The sequence below is a fragment of the Amphiura filiformis genome, chromosome 18, assembly GCF_039555335.1.
Source record: "Amphiura filiformis chromosome 18, Afil_fr2py, whole genome shotgun sequence".
Classification (NCBI taxonomy): domain Eukaryota; kingdom Metazoa; phylum Echinodermata; class Ophiuroidea; order Amphilepidida; family Amphiuridae; genus Amphiura; species Amphiura filiformis.
Window position 1 is genome coordinate 32,980,438 of NC_092645.1, and position 21,370 is coordinate 33,001,807.

General features: G+C 36.4%; 1 non-coding gene across 1 annotated transcript; it reads left to right on the top strand.

Annotated features, from left to right (window-relative positions):
• Window positions 1-4,957: 4,957 nt before the first annotated feature.
• Trnae-cuc (transfer RNA glutamic acid (anticodon CUC)) lies at window positions 4,958-5,029 on the top strand. Its single transcript has one exon. It is a non-coding gene; the product is annotated as a tRNA-Glu (tRNA).
• Window positions 5,030-21,370: the final 16,341 nt, after the last annotated feature.

The following is a 21,370-nucleotide window of genomic DNA, read 5'->3' on the forward strand; positions in this document are numbered from 1 at the left end:
AAATCGCGAGTGAAATTATGTGTACTGTTTTCACTCTTTTAGAGCTAAAACTCACTCTTTTAGAGCTAACTTAAATTCACTCTGAAATTCAGAGTGGTTTTTCACTCTTTTACATTTAGAGAGTACATACATACAGTGTTCAAAACGAACACATTACATGTTCATTCAGTGTAAAAGTTGTGAACACCTGAGCTGTAGGCCTACAACACGATTTTATGGGCGTGTACCCAGAGTTATTTGGAGTGTACGGTATAGGCCTAAATTTCAATATTCGACGTAAGCCTACACCTATAGGCCTATTGTCAGGTATTTTTCTATAAACCGCAAAATGTTCAACATGTTCAATGTTCTTTCATTCCGTGCAAGCTGCAGGCCTGGGTAAAATAAAATGAGAACAACTGATGATCTCCATAAATAATAGTAACCAATTATAAAAATGGTTTTACAATCAGGCGAGCATTTTATGCTATAGGCCTATATAATAGTGTTGTGAAAATTGTAGATTAAACATACAGTGTTCATTTTATGAACATTTAGTGAATGATCAAACACTATGTGTTTAAAAAGTTTCCTCTGACGTTATGTTACGAACACTAAGTATTACAAAAGTGAATGCTGTATGTTAAATAGGCCTATATGTCGAATTTGAACAGGTGGTGTTCTAATGCTGAACATTTCAAACTCTATGTGTTAAAAGTTTCCTCTGACATTATGTTACGAACACTAAGCATTCTGAAATTGAATACAGTATGTCAAAATTTGAACAGGTGGTGTTCTAATGCTGAACACTTCAAACACTATGTGTTTAAAAGTTTCCTCTGACGTTATGTTACGAACACTAAGCATTATGGTTACGAACACCAAGCATTATGAAATTGAATACAGTGTGTTAAATTTTGCACAGGTGGTGTTCTAATGTTGAACACTTTTTTTTGCAGTGTAATTCTGTCAAAATAAGTTCCTGAAAGTGGATAGATATAAGGCAAAAACAACAACAACAACAACAACAAAAGACAAGTTTGTTTCCTGTAGCGCGCGCATTACGGTTTTGACGGCTTATTTTGCGCATTAGAATTTTTTTTCACTTTTCAAAGAAAAAACCCCGGAAAAATCGCAAAAAATTATATAAAACACACATGGATTAAACATTTACATATTACACAACAAATGAGCGAAGTGAAAAACTACTGGAGAAAACATCACACATTTCTTTAAATACCTTTTTTTAATCTGCAGGTTGAAAGGGGATCAATTAATATTCTTGAATATGATTTTTCTGTGTGTGTCGGAGAGACCCACTTTAAATTCCCCTTCCAATTTGCAGCAAAAAAGATATTTTTGTCATTTAAAGACATGGATTGAAAGAAACACCCCCCAAAAAAAAACCCCAACAACAACAACCGCATTTCGCATTTGACTTTTTTGATCTGCTACAGGAAACAAACGTGTTTTTTTTCTGGCCTAACATTAAGAGCCTTAATTCTTTATGCATATTATTATATATACATGTCAATAAACCAAGAAAGACATTTTTTTATCATAAATAAGGTACCACTTGTCTTGAGTCACTGAAATTCAAATGTAGTAACTGGATTCCTTGCCCCTATAATATACATAACTTTTGTTACCAGTGTGTCATTATTTTTTGAGAAAAATGCAAAAATATCATAAATTTATCAAGGAGCCAGCTTAAAGTTAAATATTTTGCATTCATTATTCATGACAATATTTGAAGCAATTGATTGATTTCTGCAATTGGAAGCTTCCCAGCTATTATTCTTTATTATATTTTTAACTTTCCAAACATTTGAGCCTAGAATGACAACGATCAAGTACTTACAGCTTTACGTGTGATTTTTAAAAGTTTAAAAAGATTTAAATTTTGCATTACCATTCTTGGAAATAATCCAAAAACATTAATGTGTGAGAACTTTAACTTTTTAGCCAGCTGGAATTCTTTATGCAATAATTCTTTATGAAATAATTTACGGAAAAAGACATTTACAAGTACCGAGCATTATCTTATGTGCAAACTTTCATTTTTAGCCCCCACACATATCATCTGAATGGTTGTTTGATTGTTTGTATCAATTGATCCAATCAGCGCAGTGATTTATAGCTCGCTACGCACATAACAGGCACAACGCCTAGACCTTGATCCACAAGCCTTAGCACACTTTACAGGTTGACTCTGACCACTACGGCCCCACATCATTCCATAAACCATTTAACAACAAATCAGGGACTTTACTGCTACAAGAGCGCACACCGTACCCTAGACATTCCACCAATAACCATCGCAACCAGGATTAGCTCCCCGAGTTTCGTACGGGTTACAACGAGACAATTAGGAGTAAGTTCCTTGTCCAGGGGAATTTCAAGCTATCTCAATTTTCCACAAGAGCATACCAGGCACCGCCAGGGTGCGAACCCGCTACCACTCGCACCATAGTCAAACGCCTTAACGATTGAGCTAACTTGATTTCAGTAGATGGCATAATGTGTATCACTGAATTGTTGTATATATAACTGGATTGCTATCTTCAGTAGATAGCAGATTGTGTATCACTGAATTGTTGTATATCACTTGATTGCTATCTTCAGTAGATAACAGACTGTGTATCACTAACTTTTTGAATATTACAGTAGATAGCAGATTGTGTATGAACCTGAGAGTACGTCATCAGATATATCGTTTTGCATTTTGAATACGATGAATTTCCTTCTGATATCAAATAATTTTGATTTTTTTTTATTCGCGATATAATACAAATTTTATGGCAAATTTTTTTCAAAAAACACCAAAAAATGTAGGTCTTTGATATGAGCCTCTGTTAAATTGTTTCATACCCTATGAAGGAAAAAAACACGAGGAACCCTGAAGAAGTAAATGTATTAATAAGTGGAATTGTGAAAGATCAAGAATTTTAAAATTACAAAAAAAATAAAAAGTGAAAACGCCGGATCCTAACCACTAGACCATATGGGATGTGATATAAAACTTAAGCTAAATGTATTATTTATTTGCAATTTAATTACTAACTATGCGTGTTTGCAATTTTTGCCTGTTTTTTTTTAAATTATTATTATTATCCTGCATGTAAAAAGTATTAATAGAATGCTGATACGTAGGCCCCCTATGCCTACATTACTGTTTTCGGCAGGAGAATTGTATTTTATAATAAAAATTGTGACGAATATAAAAATCAATTTGCTTCATGGCCGTTTGTGAATATTGATTGTGTTCTAAAACCATGAAAACATCTATTCATATGGAGTTAAGTTTAGGCCATATCGAGGCTGCACAACAATGGAGTATGATCGTGCATTATTGATTAGGCCATTTTTCAAGTGCAGTTGACCCAGTAAAATATGTATAGAACTCTGCACGGGTCACATTTCATAGGCCTACAGGCCTAAGGGAGTGTTCATTAATACCTTGGTGGGGGGGGGCTGGTCTTCCTCACATTTTGCGCTCGAAATCTTTGACCCCCCTCGATGGACCGCTAAACTTTTTTGACCCCCTCTCTTTTGACCGACAAAACTTTTTTGACCCCCCCCTATTATCGTATAACAAACATACTGAATAGTGTTGTTTCCAGTGGTGTGGTATCTTGGTCACATGTTTGAAATACAAACACCCAAGGAAATTTTCATTTTATACTTAATTTAGATTTGTCCCAAATCAGGGTGTTTATCTGATTTTACAGGGATAAATGAAATAGAGGATATAGAGGTTCATAGGCACATCAGCATAATTTGGATCCGTGGCTATAGTACAAATGCGCGAGAGCGAACCGCGCAAAAAAATTGGCCATGTTGAAGCTTGAATGGTCAAATATTGTTAAAATTGGAACTATTTATGCAACAAGCTAAAATGGTAATAATTTTGCAATGAGAAATAGTAAACTGAAGTGTGCAGTTTACGTGCAAAGAAATCCAATTTATTTGCAATATTTTCTTGATTTAGTTGTATTGTGATCAGATTGGTACATAATCATATTTGTCAGCGGCCTTTTGAAGAGATATAAAATTCTATGATAAAAAGTGCCAGTATTTCTTAGACCAACCCAGATGTTGCATGTTGCTGATCATCTTTAAGGTTATTAATTATTTTAAACTGTTGTGATTTGGTAGTTCACAGCATCTTACGAATGGTAGTGAGCTTTGGCAAAAACTGCACTGCTCAATTCATAGCGAGTGTGTAGAAGAATTAAAATATTACAGATATACTTTTATAGGTGTTGCGGTTCTTGAGTTATGTTGTAAAGAGGGCTGAAACAACAACACTTTTGTAAAACGTACATAACTCATTAACAACAATAAATTAAGCAAGTTTGCAAAGTATACGATTTGTAGAATGAACTTTTGCAAAACACCAAGGTGTTAATTTTCAATAATATATGGATCTAGATAATGAAAATCGATTTTTAGGTTGCTTCGACCAACAATACCTCGTCTACCCTTAATGTCATATTAATTAATAGATATGTGTACACTAATTGCCATCATTTTTTCAAACAAAAGCACTGAAAACCAAAACTTGCCCATGATATAGAGGGTCCCAATGCGCGAAAATTTTGGATTTTTTGGAGGAAAACTTTTTTGGCATCCCCTTTCCTACTACCTAAAAAATTTTGGTCCCCCCTCTTTTAAGGTCCAAAACTTTTTGGCCCCCACCCTTTTTACCAGCCCCCACCAAAGTATTTCTGAACACTCCCTAATATGATGAGGCTAGGTTTTTAAGTGTGGTTTTTAAGAAGCTATACTGCCAAAATGTTTCCATAGCTAGTGCCCCTGAAAGAGCATTTTCCACCAAATACCTCCGAAATATCACCAGGAGCAGGCCCGTAAAATGATTGAGAAAAAATATATAGTTCAGCAAAAATTGCAAAAGCATATAGTAGGTAATTAAATTGCAGATAAATAATATATTTAGCTTCAAACCAGCATCACATCCCATATGGTCTAGTGGTTAGGATCCGGCGCTCTCACCGCCGTGGCCCGGGTTCGATTCCCGGTGTGGGAAGAAAATCTTTTCCTTTTTTATTATTAAATACCTGATCTTTCAAAATTCCGCTAAATCAGCTAGTATTATCAAGCTCTTTATGATATTTTTTTCTTCGTGGCAAAACAAGGAAATTAAAAGAGGGTCGAAGCTCTAGTGCCACCGAAAAGCCGAGATCACTATCTTGGTAAGTCGACGAACTTAAGGTTATTAATTATTTTAAACTGTTGTGATTTTGGTAGTTCACAGCATCTTACGAATAGTTGTGAGCTTTGGCAAAAACTGCATTGCTCAATTCATAGCGAGCGTGTAGAAGAATTAAAATATCACAGATATACTTTTATAGGTGCTGCGGTTCTTGAGTTATGTTGTAAAGAGGGCTGAAACAACAACACTTTTGTCAAACGTACATAACTCATTAACAACAATAAATTAAGCAAGTTTACAAAGTATACGATTTGTAGAATAAACTTTTGCAAAACATTAAGGTGTTAATTTTCAATAATATATTGATCTAGATAATGAAAATGGATTTTTAGGTTGCTTCGACCAACAATACCTCGTCTACCCTTAAGGCGTGGGGTATGGGCGAACTTGAAGTATAGGTATCTGGAGAGGGGACGCAACGAGTTATCCCAAATCACAGCGACAGGTAGTGACTGGGCCGCCGAGTGCGAATATGTATTTATTTTGGAAGGTTCGTGTTTGTTTAAAATTTTGGGGCGTTTTTCCAAAATTTGATATTTTTAGTAATATTTCAAAAAAGCGACATGCCAAAGACAACTCTTTGGGCACATACTTTGTTATTGCTATTGTACTTCTTTTCCACATACCTACGATACCATTCGCTTTAGTGATTTACGAATATTATATATTTTGTGACTGCAATTTGGCGTTTTCAATGCAATTTAAGCTTATCATGAAATTAAGGTTGGTCTGAACCCTGGAATTATGGAAACTTTCGGGCCTCATAAGTTCTAAATTGTTGGTCTAAAGTATATAAAAGTATACATATTTAGAATGGCAAAGACTTGATAAGTTCATCTGTGAGGTCAAATTTGGACCAAAATGGCACTTTTGGCCCAAAATCCCAAAAATAACAGTTTTTGGCCCACTTCTGTTTTGTGCACCGTATCAAAAAAATTTTGGCCCAAGAATTTTTTTGTTATGTGCACAAAAAAAAAGTGGGCCAAAAACATTCTTTTTGGGGATTTTAAATAAAAGTGCCATTTTGGCCCAAATTTGACCTCTCAGATGAACTTATCAAGTCTTTGCCATTCTAAATATGTATACTTTTATATACTTTAGACCAACAATTTAGAAGTTATGAGGCCCGAAAGTTTCCATAATTCCAGGGTTCAGACCAACTTTAAGAAAAATATCTGCTCACTCTTCTTTTATAATTTTTACCTGATCGTCGGCTTTTGCAGGCAACAGAATGCAGATTGGCACATGATAGATGTCGTATTCCTCTATGTGGGTCACTTGATGATAAAATTACTTTGAATTCCTTGTAACAACACACAAATGTCCATCTGGAAACCGGGTTCCGGACTAAATTATGGAAGAGCTCTATAGTCTTCGGCGCCGTATTAAATCTCATAAAAAGGCCACGACTGGCGAGTATGTATTTATGTTTCCCGCACGAAAGCTTGCGTCTAATTCTATACTCTACTTCTTTGGAAACGTTGACCTTTGACCATTCTTTGTATAATGCCCTGCTATGACCTTGATATGTACACTTGTTTGGGTACTGTTAAAGCATCGACTTCAGTACCTGGTCAGAAGATAATCCTAGAGGGATATAGTATAGTTTAACTATTGAGTGAACATAGTGAAAGACCCATTATTGATTAGGCGCGGATATTAAAAGCACAGGTCCTAATCCCGTGTATAGTACTTAGAAAATTATAAATATTAGAATAATAGAATTTTGTACCTAAAATAATACCTGCGTTCTGCATTATGTATTTACTTCTCTTTAGGCCTATGCCTATTTATTTATTTGTTTATTTACTGACTAGTTTGGTAGATTAGTAATTAATTAATAAAATTCCATGTTTATTTTTGATTGTTGATAACTTGAAAACTTGATTGATTGATCGATTGATAGCCATTTCACACATATTCCTAGATTATAGGCCCTTTTAATTTTGAATTGCATTGTACATTAGATAAATAGGGCTATAAGTATTGATTTATTCTATTCAGCAATATCAAGGATTACTATCAAACTTCTTGCAGCTAATAGTTGCTTGGCTTAGTGGTATGCACTGAGTTTTACGAACGGGAGGTCCCTGGTTCGATTCCCAGCTTTGGCTCGCGATCTGAGCTGGTCCTTTTCTGATGGCTGTTATTATACTCTTTACAGGCACACCCCCACTGGAATCCAAACCGGGTTCACGCTCATTACACCTCCCTTAAGGATACGATACATGATTTACCGACAAGTGACTCATTTCGGAATGCGATGAATTTTGAAGAAAAAAAAGTTTCAACAGGCTTCGTTGGAACTCGAACCAGATCTTAGAGGACTCAGAGCGCTGTAATTTTGCTGCCATGGTGAATCAGCACAATCAGATCGCATCAACTATAGACCTTTTTCTGATGACGTCACCTAATCGATATTGGGGTCTGAGATGTAAACAAACAACACGTGCGTTTCTCACGTGTCCACGGTGTAAAAACACCAAATATTGTATATTTTCTCCTCTGTTTTGTCATATGTCACTTTAGCTTCCATAAAATAACTGTACTAAATAACCTATACTAGTTACCTTTGTTCCAGTTTGTTTTGATGCCATAAAATACAAAAGATACGGAAAAAGCGCGATGCTATTTAAAATTCAATCTTTGTTTTGTTTCACAATTTTGTTTACTTTTTACACCGTGGCGAACTTAACGCGTACTGCGTGCTGGCAATTCCGCGCAGGACGCCTAGAGTGGCGCAAAGTTGATCGCGCGCGCCGGCGCGGTATTGCGTTTGGGTGCTGATGACTCGAATGTTGGACCCCAATATCGATTGATTGGTGACGTCTGAGAAAAAGGTCTATAAAGCCGCAGCCGGTTGCAGCGCAAACCTATCCACACTAACATCCATCAATTTTCTGTGCAGCAGCTCCCCAAATTCCATTGGGTGAAGGAAGTGTTTTGATTTTGTCTTAAATACACAGCTTTTGGCTGAACCACTACTAGCAGGCTGTATTAGCTCATCTATGATTACACCACATTTCGCCATAATTCATTCTAGAAACGCTTGCTGTTAGAATAAGAAAAATTTTAATGCTAAATTATTGCACATTCTAGGGAAGCGTGGTGTTACGAGTCGTACTTGACTCAAGGCCAAAATCACCTTTTACCCAAATTCACACGAATGCACAACACAAATACACTGTTTATTTAAGCTAACAAAATCTAAGTCTTTAATTGAAAACAGAGTATGATTGGTACATATAATAACAATATCGCATATACAATAAAATCACACAATGACAGTTTTACTCTATGACTACTTAACCAGCTGTCTTCTTGTTGGTGATCCTAGAGTTCTTGCAATGTTCTGGACGACTGATGTAATATATCCTTATTCGCTTGTCCTGCGAAGTCCAGTGTACACTTGCGCTTATAAATCCTTGCGTATAAAATCCTCATACGAAAATGATGATGCTTTCTCCAATCTCCTATGCGCTGCTATCTCCACAATATCTCCTTGCGCTGCTTTCTCCACAAATATATCTACATACATAAATAAAAAAAAAAATGGTGTTTCTTTCACCAACCACTCTTTTCCAGGAACAGGTTTCTTTAACACAGCTCCACTGTTTTTTTGACAGATGCGTTGCCTTCACAAACCCAGCAAACTCCAGCAATTTGACAGAAGAACTTTTAATCCTTTGATGAGGAAGAGCACTTTTGTGTGCTCGCTGTCTTCTTCGTTGCTGTATTAAAATTAGCTCAATTATTGGCTATATAAACTGGTTAAAATGTACTTCTTTTTTGAAGCACGAAGACCATCACACACATGTGGAATATCTCAATCTCCCACGGCATTCTGTAAAGTCCCAACAAAAGCCTCAAGCTTTTTATATCAGTACTCATGCAAAAACCCATCATCTATTAATAAACCATTACTTCAATCACATTTTCACAACATTGCTGCAATCTTGGGATTTCCCAAGATTAATTATACACATTCACCTTTCACATTACATCACTTCCTGGGGGGTTTTCCTGACTATGGTGCAATATACTGAACTGGGAATTTCCAAGTTCCAAACATAGATCTGACTTTGTTTACAATAATTTGGGGAATTCCAAAATACAATGGGGTTTCCCATCTCATGAAATACTTTCAGCTTGGAAACAAAGTTAAATAATTAAATTAAATCAAATTACTCAGGGCACATCACACCCTCCCCCTTAAAAGAAGAAAGTTCGAATGTAATGAAAACTTTCTTAAATGTTTTCTTCTTTTACATCAACTTCAACATTTATCAACTTTGAGTATTTAACTCATCATACACAGTGACTACTTGTCACATACAACTTCCCTTTTAAAGGAAATTTTTGTTTGTCAGGTTTTATGCAATTCTGGACAGGGCATCAGCCATTACATTGTCTTTTCCCTTAATATGTTTGATGTCCAGATTGTACTCTTGCAAGGTCAAACTCCACCTCACCAGTCTTTGGTTTTTGTTCTTCATCCTGTTGATGAAGGTGTGGGGATTGTGATCTGTGAAAACAAGCACAGGGTATACTGTGGTACCCAAATACACATCAAAATGTAGCAATGCTAATAGCAATGCTAGACACTCCTTCTCAATTGTGGAGTAATTTCTCTGGTGCTTGTTGAATTTCCTTGAAAAGTAACAAATGGGGTGATCTATTTGATCTTCACCCTCTTGCATCACAACACCTCCACAGCCTATGTCACTGGCATCAACAGTCAACTTGAACTGCTTCTGAAAATCAGGTGCAGTAAGTACTGGTGAACTCATGAGTATTGATTTGACTTTGTGAAAAGCATTTTCACACTGTTCTGACCAAATGAATTTTGCATCTTTCTTCAACAAATCAGTCAAAGGACTTGCTATCTCTGAAAAGTTTGGACAGAACTTTCTATAATAGCCAACCATTCCTAGAAATCTCATGAGTGCCTTCTTGTTTACAGGTGTGGGGTATTGCTCAATTGCTTCAACTTTGGCTTTGATAGGTTTCACCTGACCTTGACCTACAACATATCCTAAGTATGTGACTGTGGCATGGCAAAACTCACTTTTTACCAGATTGACTGTCAACTGTACTTCAGACAGCTTCTCAAACAATTGATGGAGTTGTTCCATGTGTTGTTCCCAAGTTTGACTATACACAATCAAATCATCTACATACGCTTCACATCCCTCTATGTCTGCCACAATTTGGTTTACCATTCGCTGAAAGGTTGTGGGTGCGTTTTTCAACCCAAATGGCATAACTTTGTATTGGTAAAGACCAAATGGTGTACAAAAAGCAGAAATCTCTTTGGCACGGTCTGTGAGTGGAACCTGCCAGTACCCTTTCAATAGATCAAATTTGCTAACAAATTTTGCATTTCCAATTTTGTCTATGCAATCATCAATTCTTGGAATTGGGTACGAGTCTGTCTTTGAATGAACATTTGCAGCTCTCATGTCTGCGACTAATCTGTATGAACCATCAGGCTTGGGAACAAGAATGCATGGTGAACTCCATTCACTACTACTTGGTTCTATGATATCATTGTCTAGCATATAATTGATCTCATTTTTGAGATGTTCCATTTTCAATGGATTGACTCTGTAAGGATGCTGCTTGATTGGTTTTGTATCACCAACATCTACGTCATGAAATGCAGCATTTGTTCTACTTGGCGTATCAGGAAATATATTGTCAAATTTGTGAATCAAATTTGCAATTTGACTTTGTTGATCTTGAGAAAGATGACCTAACTTTGAGTCCAAATTAGTGAGCACATCAGAATTGTTCAATTTTACATTATACTCTTTGTGCTCCAGCTCTTTATCCTGGTCAAATGTGACATCAGAATTGTCATCTTTACTCTTGTCTACATTGGCGATTTTGTCTACATCGGCATGTTTGTCTACATTATCAGCATGTTTTACTGTACACACAGGTTTTGGAATGCCACTGTCACTTCTCTCAACATACTCTTTGAGCATATTTATGTGGCATAACTGCCTGCTCTTGCGTCTACCAGGAGTCTTGATAATATAATCTACTTCACCCACTTTTGACTCTACCTCACATGGACCATGATATCTGGCTTGTAATGGGTGTCCTGGAATTGGAAACAGTACTAGAACTTTGTCACCTGGTTTGAACACTCTCTCTTTGGCATGTTTATCATACCATTGTTTCATTTTGGCCTGACCCTGTTTCAAGTTCTCTTTGGCGATATCAGTTACTCTGTTAAGCCTATGCTTAAAATTGGAGACATAATCCAATAAATTGATATCTGATTTCTCATTGAGCCACTTTTCTTTCAACAACTTTAAGGGCCGCGCACTGTGTGTCCAAACACTAACTCAAAAGGACTAAATCCCAAAGTTTCCTGAACAGCTTCCCTAGCAGCAAACAACAACAAGTGTACTCCCTCATCCCAGTCCCTCTGAAATTCCAAACAGTATGTTCTGATCATGTTTTTCAAAGTTTGGTGGAACCTTTCTAGTGCACCTTGTGATTCCGGATGGTAAGCACTTGAGGTATACTGTTCTATACCTAATTGATACATGACCTGCTGAAATACTCCAGAAGTAAAGTTTGATCCTTGGTCTGACTGTATGGACTTGGGGAGCCCCACAAATGTGAAGAACTTGGTTAAAGCTTTCACTATAGTCACTGCTTTAATATTTCTCAAGGGTATGGCTTCAGGAAAGCGTGTTGACGCGCACATAATTGTCAGAAGGTATTGATTACCTGACTTAGTCTTTGGTAGGGGCCTACACAATCAATAATAACCCTACTAAATGGTTCATCAAAGGCTGGAATTGGCTTCAATGGAGCAGGAGGTATTTTCTGATTTGGCTTCCCTACTACTTGGCATATGTGACATGTTTTGCAATATTCAGAAACATCTTTTCTGAGAGTGGGCCACCAGAAATGTCTCAGAATTCTTTCATGAGTTTTCTTAACACCCAAATGCCCTGCCATGGGACTATCATGTGCTATGTTAATTACTTCAGTGTGGTATACTTTTGGTACCACAATTTGGTGCACTACCTTCCACTCTTCATCGGCAGGTGCATCAAGGGGCGCCATTTTCTCATTAGCACATCATCTTGTTTGTAAAACAGACAGAATTTTGTTCTGCTTCTTCTAGGGTCAATGCCCTTTGATTGATCTCTTTGAGTTCTGGGTCATTTTGTTGCTCCAGAATTAGCTTGTCATGACTTAATGGGTCTTTCATGGTTTCCTCAATTTGTTCATGCTCAGAGGCTGTGTCATTTTGAGGGTCTTTTTATCCCCTGGAGAAGGAAGTTTATCTTCTTTCTCATTCAACTTTGACACAAAAGTGTCTTCCAAATTGTAGCCTATGTCATCAATTTGGTTGTCCTCAATTGTTTCTAATGAGGCCTTCTTACTCATTGCCCGTGTCACTGCACATGCAGGAAATATCTCCTCTTCCTCACTATTATCATCCTGTAAACAGGGCTTATCTGTGACTATTGGGTCAGGAAAAACCTTCCCCCCCTGCCAAATCATTTCCTAGCAACATGGACACTCCTTTGACTGGCAATTCATGTCTAACTCCTATGGTTACAGGACCAGAAACTAAGTCAGATGTCAAGTTAATTTTGTGGAGAGGTACACTAATTATTTCCATCCCAATACCCTGGATCAAAGCATTACCTGCTGAACTATCCTCATTAAAGGGCAAAGTTCCTTCCAGAATCATAGACCGTGCACAACACGTATCTCGCACAATCTTGATGGGCTTTGGACTACCATTCTCACCAAGTGATACTACTCCCTCTAACACAAATGGTTCAAATTCTTCACACACCTTGTCTGTCTCACCTCCCTTTTGTGGGAATTCTTGTTTCTTGATTTGACTGACTTTTTCCTTTGACTCAAGTGACACTGCACATCCCACAGTATTACTAGCAGTTTGCTGCTGTTTTTGTGCGTCTTGTCTGCCTTTTAAGAAATAACACTGGGTCATCGTATGCCCTGGTCTCTTACAATGAGTACAAGTTACTTTGGCTTTAAATTCAGTCCCAAATTTTGCTCTGTTACCTGAACTCCCTGGGGTCCCTCTACCACCAGCACTATGCTGTGAATTAGACTGAGGTTTCACTTCTTGTGTACCACCCTGATTTGTTCTAGGTTGATTATGGCTGAACCTGTTTGAATAACTTCTGTTATGACCAAATCTACTCCCATTCAATTTGTGAGTTAAGCCATAGTCGTCCGCCATTGTCGCCGCCTCATTTAGCGTCTTAATTTTGCTAGCGCTTTCATCCAAATGGGTTTTAATGTCAACGTGGACACATTTCTTGAACTCTTCTATAAGAACTAATTGCTTAAGTTGGCCGAAATCATCTTTGACTTCTTTTGACCCAAGCCACCTGTCAAACATTTGTTCTTTTACTCTAGCAAATTCTACATGGGTTTGATCTGCTTGCTTTCTTGAATCTCTGAACTTTTGTCTGTATGCTTCAGGCACCAGTTCATAGGCCTTGAGAACTGCCTGTTTGACTTCTTCATAATCATTACACTTCTCTATTGGTAGAGCTGAGTAAGTTTCCTGGCCTTCCCCACAAAACTACTTTGTAACAGTAGGGTCCAATGCTCTGGAGGCCATTTCAAATTTGTAGCTACCTTTTCAAAATGTTGAAAGTACTCGTCAACTTCTTTTTTCTTTGAATTTAGGCACAAGCTTTACATACTTTGTAACATCAAAGCCTGACTTTGACTTTGAGGAGAAACTTGATGAGTATTTGTCACCTAGCTTAGCCAACTTCTCTTGTTCAAACTCAATTTCTTTTTCTTTCAAATGTGCTTCCAGCGCCATCTTTTCATGGCGCGCTTTGTCTTCCATTGCCATTTTCTGTTTCTCAAGTTCCAATTTTGCCACCTTTTCCTTTTCTTCAATAAACATTTTCTGTTTTTCCATATCTAGCCTTTCTTGTTTTTCTTTATTTTCATTCTCTAACTTGATCATTTCCAGTTTTTCTTTTTGGTCCATTTCTATTTTCCTCAGTTCTAATTGAATTTCCAACTCTTTCAATTTAACTGCAGAGTCCCCACCGATTTCAGTTTCGACCTCTTTTCTCTTGCCCAAAATGGATTCATCAAAATACTCTTCATCAACTAAAACCTCAATCAAGACATTTTGATTATTTGTCTTCTTGTAGTTTGCTTTACTTTCAAGTCATAATGTTTGGCAAGTGCTAATAAATCAGGCTTCTTCAACTTATCAAATTTCTCCCAATCTATAGTTTCAAGAAACTCTTCAGCTTTGAACTCTGCCATACTGTACTTTCACTTTTAAGACTCAGTAAATGAATGTCAACTTTTTTACAGTGTACCTTCCCGGACGAGCCCCCAATTTTGTTACGAGTCGTACTTGACTCAAGGCCAAAATCACCTTTTACCCAAATTCACACGAATGCACAACACAAATACACTGTTTATTTAAGCTAACAAAATCTAAGTCTTTAATTGAAAACAGAGTATGATTGGTACATATAATAACAATATCGCATATACAATAAAATCACACAATGACAGTTTTACTCTATGACTACTTAACCAGCTGTCTTCTTGTTGGTGATCCTAGAGTTCTTGCAATGTTCTGGACGACTGATGTAATATATCCTTATTCGCTTGTCCTGCGAAGTCCAGTGTACACTTGCGCTTATAAATCCTTGCGTATAAAATCCTCATACGAAAATGATGATGCTTTCTCCAATCTCCTATGCGCTGCTATCTCCACAATATCTCCTTGCGCTGCTTTCTCCACAAATATATCTCCTTGCGCTGCTTTCTCCAAAAATGGTGTTTCTTTCACCAACCACTCTTTTTCCAGGGAACAGGTTTCTTTAACACAGCTCCACTGTTTTTTTGACAGATGCGTTGCCTTCACAAACCCAGCAAACTCCAGCAATTTGACAGAAGAACTTTTAATCCTTTGATGAGGAAGAGCACTTTTGTGTGCTCGCTGTCTTCTTCGTTGCTGTATTAAAATTAGCTCAATTATTGGCTATATAAACTGGTTAAAATGTACTTCTTTTTGAAGCACGAAGACCATCACACACATGTGGAGTTTCTCAATCTCCCACGGCATTCTGTAAAGTCCCAACAAAAGCCTCAAGCTTTTTATATCAGTACTCATGCAAAAACCCATCATCTATTAATAAACCATTACTTCAATCACATTTTCACAACATTGCTGCAATCTTGGGATTTCCCAAGATTAATTATACACATTCACCTTTCACATTACATCACTTCCTGGGGGGTTTTCCTGACTATGGTGCAATATACTGAACTGGGAATTTCCAAGTTCCAAACATAGATCTGACTTTGTTTACAATAATTTGGGGGAATTCCAAAATACAATGGGGGTTTCCCATCTCATGAAATACTTTCAGCTTGTAAACAAAGTTAAATAATTAAATTAAATCAAATTACTCAGGGCACATCACAGTGGTTACTGTTTTGAAATAACCGAGTGAGAGGGTTTTCAAGAAAATATTTTTCCTGTCAAAACTGAAGCATCCTCTGTATAAAAGAAAATATGAATATTAACTGCACATCATATATAACTATTCATGATACCCAATTGTGGCATATTTGAGGTCGTTTATGAAGCAGAGAATTTTATTTAAATTTTATATACGCCAAAATATTTTTTTAATTGAGCAAGAATAAGGATAGAAAAAACGTTAAAAATCTATGTATAAATAACATTAGACCCGGCAAAAGATTACTGTTTCGTTTTTATGGTATTCTAATCTTTTATTTCCCGAAGAAACATTTGGGGTCTAAAATGGATTTTTATGTAATTGATAAAAACATCGAACGTGTATACAAGAAAAATGGTAGGTTTTTCTCTATAGTATTTTACTGACCATGGAAATGTACTGAGACACAAGCACGTGTCAAAATCGATATAATGTATTGTCCATATAGACGCCCAGTTATCATGCTTATCGTTGATTTTTTTTGTATAAAACACGCAGTTAACCACAATTGAGCGCTAATAATACACATAAATGTTTTTATTTGAAATATAATTCCAAACTATGGTACGTTTTCTGCCTTTGCTTGTCACGTGGTAGGCCTATGTTGAAGTTGCGATTATATCTTCGAATAAGTTCCAAATGAATTCCAACAAGACAAGTAGCCGAGTGGTCTAAGGCGCTGATGGGTTTATAGTGTGTCCAAAGCAGTCCGCCGCCGTGAGTTCGAACCCCGCCTCCGCCAAACTTTAATGAAGTAAAATTAAAATTGAAATTTTACTTTTAAAAAATTTCATATTGGGGAAATGTGACTGGCAGAATTTATGTATGGCGTGGAGTGGTGTGATCTATGATAATGACAAAGGTACCAAAATCCGGATTTTGATGATTTTTACGAATCGTCCGGATGAGCAAATCACTGAATGGGCTGTCTCACAAAGGCAGTTCAAAGAATATGTTTACCAATATTGTGTTTGAACTCTGGGAATAAGTCGACAACATGAACATAAAGCAATTGAGATATTCCAATATAAATGACAGAATAATGTCCCGGTAAAGCGAGGCTGGTCAAACAGTCTGAACAGAATGCGCGCAGTATGAAGAATCTCCTCATGGGCAAACTTGGAATGAACTGCATTGTGACATGCGTTAAACAATCACTCTTTCTTTGTAACCACTGAACCGATGGAACAGATAAATGGAGCGACATTTGCACTGATATTGTAGGAAACAGAATGTGCTAACAAATCTAGGCCTATCTCTTTTAAAATTTTGTGTGTCCAGCTAGAGTGTACTTATGGAGTTCGGACAAAATAAAAAACATCAGGTAATTTTAATTGGGACACACTCATCAACTGACGAACTATTAGATTAAGGGTACACGCCGAGGTACACGACGTATTGTTGGTCGATGCAGCAAAAAAAAAATCGATTTACATTATTTAATCAATATATTTTGAAAAAGAACACTTTGATGTTTTGCAAAAGTTCATTCTACAATTAACATACATTGAAAACGTGCTTGATTTATTGTTGTTCATGAGTTATGTATGTTTTACAAACGTGTTGTTGTTTCAGCCTTCTTTACAACATAACTCAAGAACCACAGGACCTACAACAGTATATCTGTGATATTTGAATATAAACGCTCGTTATAAAATGATCATAAGATTTGGTGCCAAAGCTCACTACCATTCGTAGATGCTGTGAACTACCAAATCGCAACAGTTGCTAACCTTAATATGGCCTTATATATGCATTTTTAAATATGGGTGTTAAATGACTTCTATACTCACTATCGGAGGTTATTCTCAAAACTTTATTTTGACGGTATTCAGATTACGGTAATCTGAATAATTATCTTCAAGTTCTGATATTTCATAATTTGTCCCTATATACGGCGTTCTTCTGAGTGACACCTCTTTGTCTCCTCTAAATGTGAATATATGAATGATATGAATATGATATATATTATTATACCCAATGGAAGGTATACATGTTGCTGTGGTAACTATAAGCGGGACGATTTGTTATTGTAAACGTTAATGACTTTACAAATATATGTTATCACCTGAACGATTTTGCATTGTTAAAATACCCTACAGCTACATATCATCACGATTTCTTTACACTATGGACCACAATGGCCTCATCCCAATGGCATAGTTCAATAACCTCAATTAAACATCCATAGTGCAAAATTGAGTTTTTGTACCCACATTTGTCAAGGTCATTCAATGAATGTACAAATGTGGGAGATGAGGCTGTGGATCACGAAATGCCCTTTTAATAATTAAATGCATTAAATCCACCATAGAGCTCTACAGTTATTATTATGGCTAAGATGGTTTCTTTCTAATTTGGGTTTCATTCATTTTACCTTATGTCAGCTTTAAATGACCAGAAAACCTCTCTGACACTATATTATTTCATAATTTTTGGCAATTTTGGCAAAATTAAATTTGAACAAAATTATATATTAATTTATTATGGTTTTAAACATAATAACATTAAACCTAATAATACATTTAGCTGTCATATCTCGGTTTTATAGCAGTCAAGTTAGCTCAATCGATAAGGCGTTCTATGGTGAGAGAGGTTGCTGGTTCGAACCCTGGCGGTGCCTATAGTACGCTCTCGTGGAAAAATTGAGTTAGCTTGAAATTCCCTCACTGCTAATTTGTCTTGTTGTAACCCGTACGAAACTCGGGGAGCTGATCCGATTGCGATTTGCGAAGGTTATTTGTGGAATGTCTAGGTGTGCGCTCTTGAAGCAGCAAAGTCCCTGAATTGTTGTTTAATGGTTTATGGAATGATGTGGGGCCATAGCCCCCAGGGGTCACTCCCATTGTGGCCTGTACACCATCCGCGATAATCAACTTTTGAAAAGCACCCTAAACAAGGATTTAACCCTTGGCTAAAACAATACCCTAAACAGGGATTTTATTCCTTGCATCAAATTTCATACCCTAAATTTCGTTTCCGCGTATTTAGCAATTGCAATTTTGCTACCCTTTTTTTTTTTTTTTTTTGTTTTTGACACCCTAAACGCGTTACGCGCGTATCGTGCTTACCCACGAAAAACTACCCTTTTTTACGCGTTTTCATTATCGCGGATGGTGTACAGGCCACAATGGGAGTGACCCCCGGGGGCCATAGTGGTCAGCGACAACCTGTAAAGTGTGCTGAGGCTTGTGAATCAACGTCTACGCGTTGTGCCTGCGCGTAGCGCACTATAAATCATAATGATAATTTATCATGTAGCGTGCACTATCATGTTTGTACAAGGCAAGGACGAAATTAATCACAGATATTGTGTTCCAATATCTGTGAATTGTGCTATTTTGTGATTTTTGTGGTTTGGTAAGCATGGTAGGCACAAAGCAGAGATAAACTTGTGCAATTAATCATGTCATGGTTGTCGTCTTTAACAATAGCAGCGACATGCAGGATTGTTAAAAGAAAACATTTCCACCTACATACCAAAATCAGTTTAACCTATTACCAGCAGAGAAACATCTTCTCTGCTATTACACGACCCATTGGTGTTTTTTTGCTACCGGAAGGGAAAGACGGAACGAAAATGGATATCGAGAAGATGAACAAAGAAGTCACTTGGTACCCCCGCGAATCGAAACTTTCGACCCCTTGCGTGGCAAGCACTAGATCACCGATCGGCCGGTCGCTAGCCCGCCCAGCGATTCCGTGCGTGTATATGACTTTGATTGCGTCATTGCATCACGCGTCACATGGGATGGCCACAGTCGAGTAAAAAAAAGTGTAATTTTATAGCTTTTTGTGGTATGTATATTTTAGAAGCCTTTAGCAGGCCCTTCGATATGAAAAAAAATGGAGGAAAACTGATAAGAAATATTATTCGCGTTGGGTATAACTCCGAATTGAAGAGCATGCCTAATGTTATTGATGGGTTGTCAACCGCTAATGCGCTAAAGAAAGTTCATACTTTCAGCGTGTTCAGTCTACCGCATCGCAAAATTGGCTCTTTTTTTACAATCACAGTACGACATGACACTGCACCCATATCTATTCCTGTCTGATACTCGGAATGCCTTTGAAAATGTGCACACGAACTATATGCACTCAACTGGGACACGCTAATTACATTTAGAATGAAAAAAAAAAAGGTCACTTTCCGAAATTCATACTTTCAATACCATAATTGAAATCGTCATGAAAAATGCATTCAAATGAGTGCCAACATGCCTAGGCATGGTCTCCTATTTCTTGAATATTGAACGTTGTTAGGAAACACCGTGGAAATCACAATATAAACATATTGGAAGCACTATTATATACATGATTTATTCTAAAGTGTATGATAACAAAGTATAAAATACCTACGCCCAAAGCTCATTGTTAGATATCATTAAGCATGACTTCAATATGTTGTCATGGTTACACGGACTTGAAGCCAAGTGGAATTACAAGTCACATGAGAAAGGACAATACACTTTCTGATTTTTGTTTGTTTATTAAAATACATTTTGATATTGTTGTGCTTGGTAATATTCATAGGAGTGTCTTGTTATTATGATCCAAAATAGATGATAATCTCAAATTATGTGATAACACGATAACGACGCGATCTTTTCATTGTCTAACTCACTATATTACTGAAAAATAACACTTTTTAAATTTTTTTATTCATTTTGCTTTAATATTAAACAGGACAAAAGACAAATAACTTGAGAAAAAAAATTAATAAAAGATAGAAAGAATAAAAAACAACACACACAACACAAATACAAAAGCATCTCTTACATGACTAGAAAAATACAATATTATGCATATTTTTAAATTCGTTCAAATACTTTGTTTGTCGGTGGGCACATGAGAAAGACAATATACGTTATAATACGTTATATTTATATATAATTACTTTGTTGTTACATTATTTTCTTTACACAAAACCTTCCCATTTCATACGAAAGATATTCAATTTATTAATTCTCTGAAAACAAGCTTTTTCTTCTTCAATTTTTTTACTTAGAAAATGTGAAAATGTGGCGATGTATGGTTTCTCATTTGAAAACCTGTTCCTAAATAAATAATACTTAGCACTCAGAATAATATAGTTTAGCACTTTGAACATTGAATGTCCTCCCAGTCCCAAAATTATATTTTTGTAACTTAGATGTATCATGTATTCGAGTCTGTATCTTTCCATTTAACCATGTCTCTATCTCCTTCCAAAAAGAGTTTATTTGATGGCATTCCCAGAACATGTGATCAATTGTTTCTTTATTTTGACATAAATGACACTTTTCGTTCTCTTTCAGATTAATAAGTTTTAAATAACTATTGCTTGGAAGAATTCGATATAAAATATATTTCTTCAGTGGTAATTTGAAAAGGTAATGTCCAAATGTATTCCCAATTTAGATTACCCACATGATCAAACAAACGATCATAATAATTCTGATTTATTGGTTTTGTTGATTGTGACATGTTAAATTGTTTAGAGACATCACGAGTTGTTAACTTCTTTACTTTTAACGAAATGTTTTTTCAATACTTTTAAGTTTTCCAATATCAGTTTCAGAAAGTTTCTTTATTTCTAATTTCCATTCCCTTGGTAAACTATTTAGCTTTTCGTATGAATAAAATGAACCTTTAT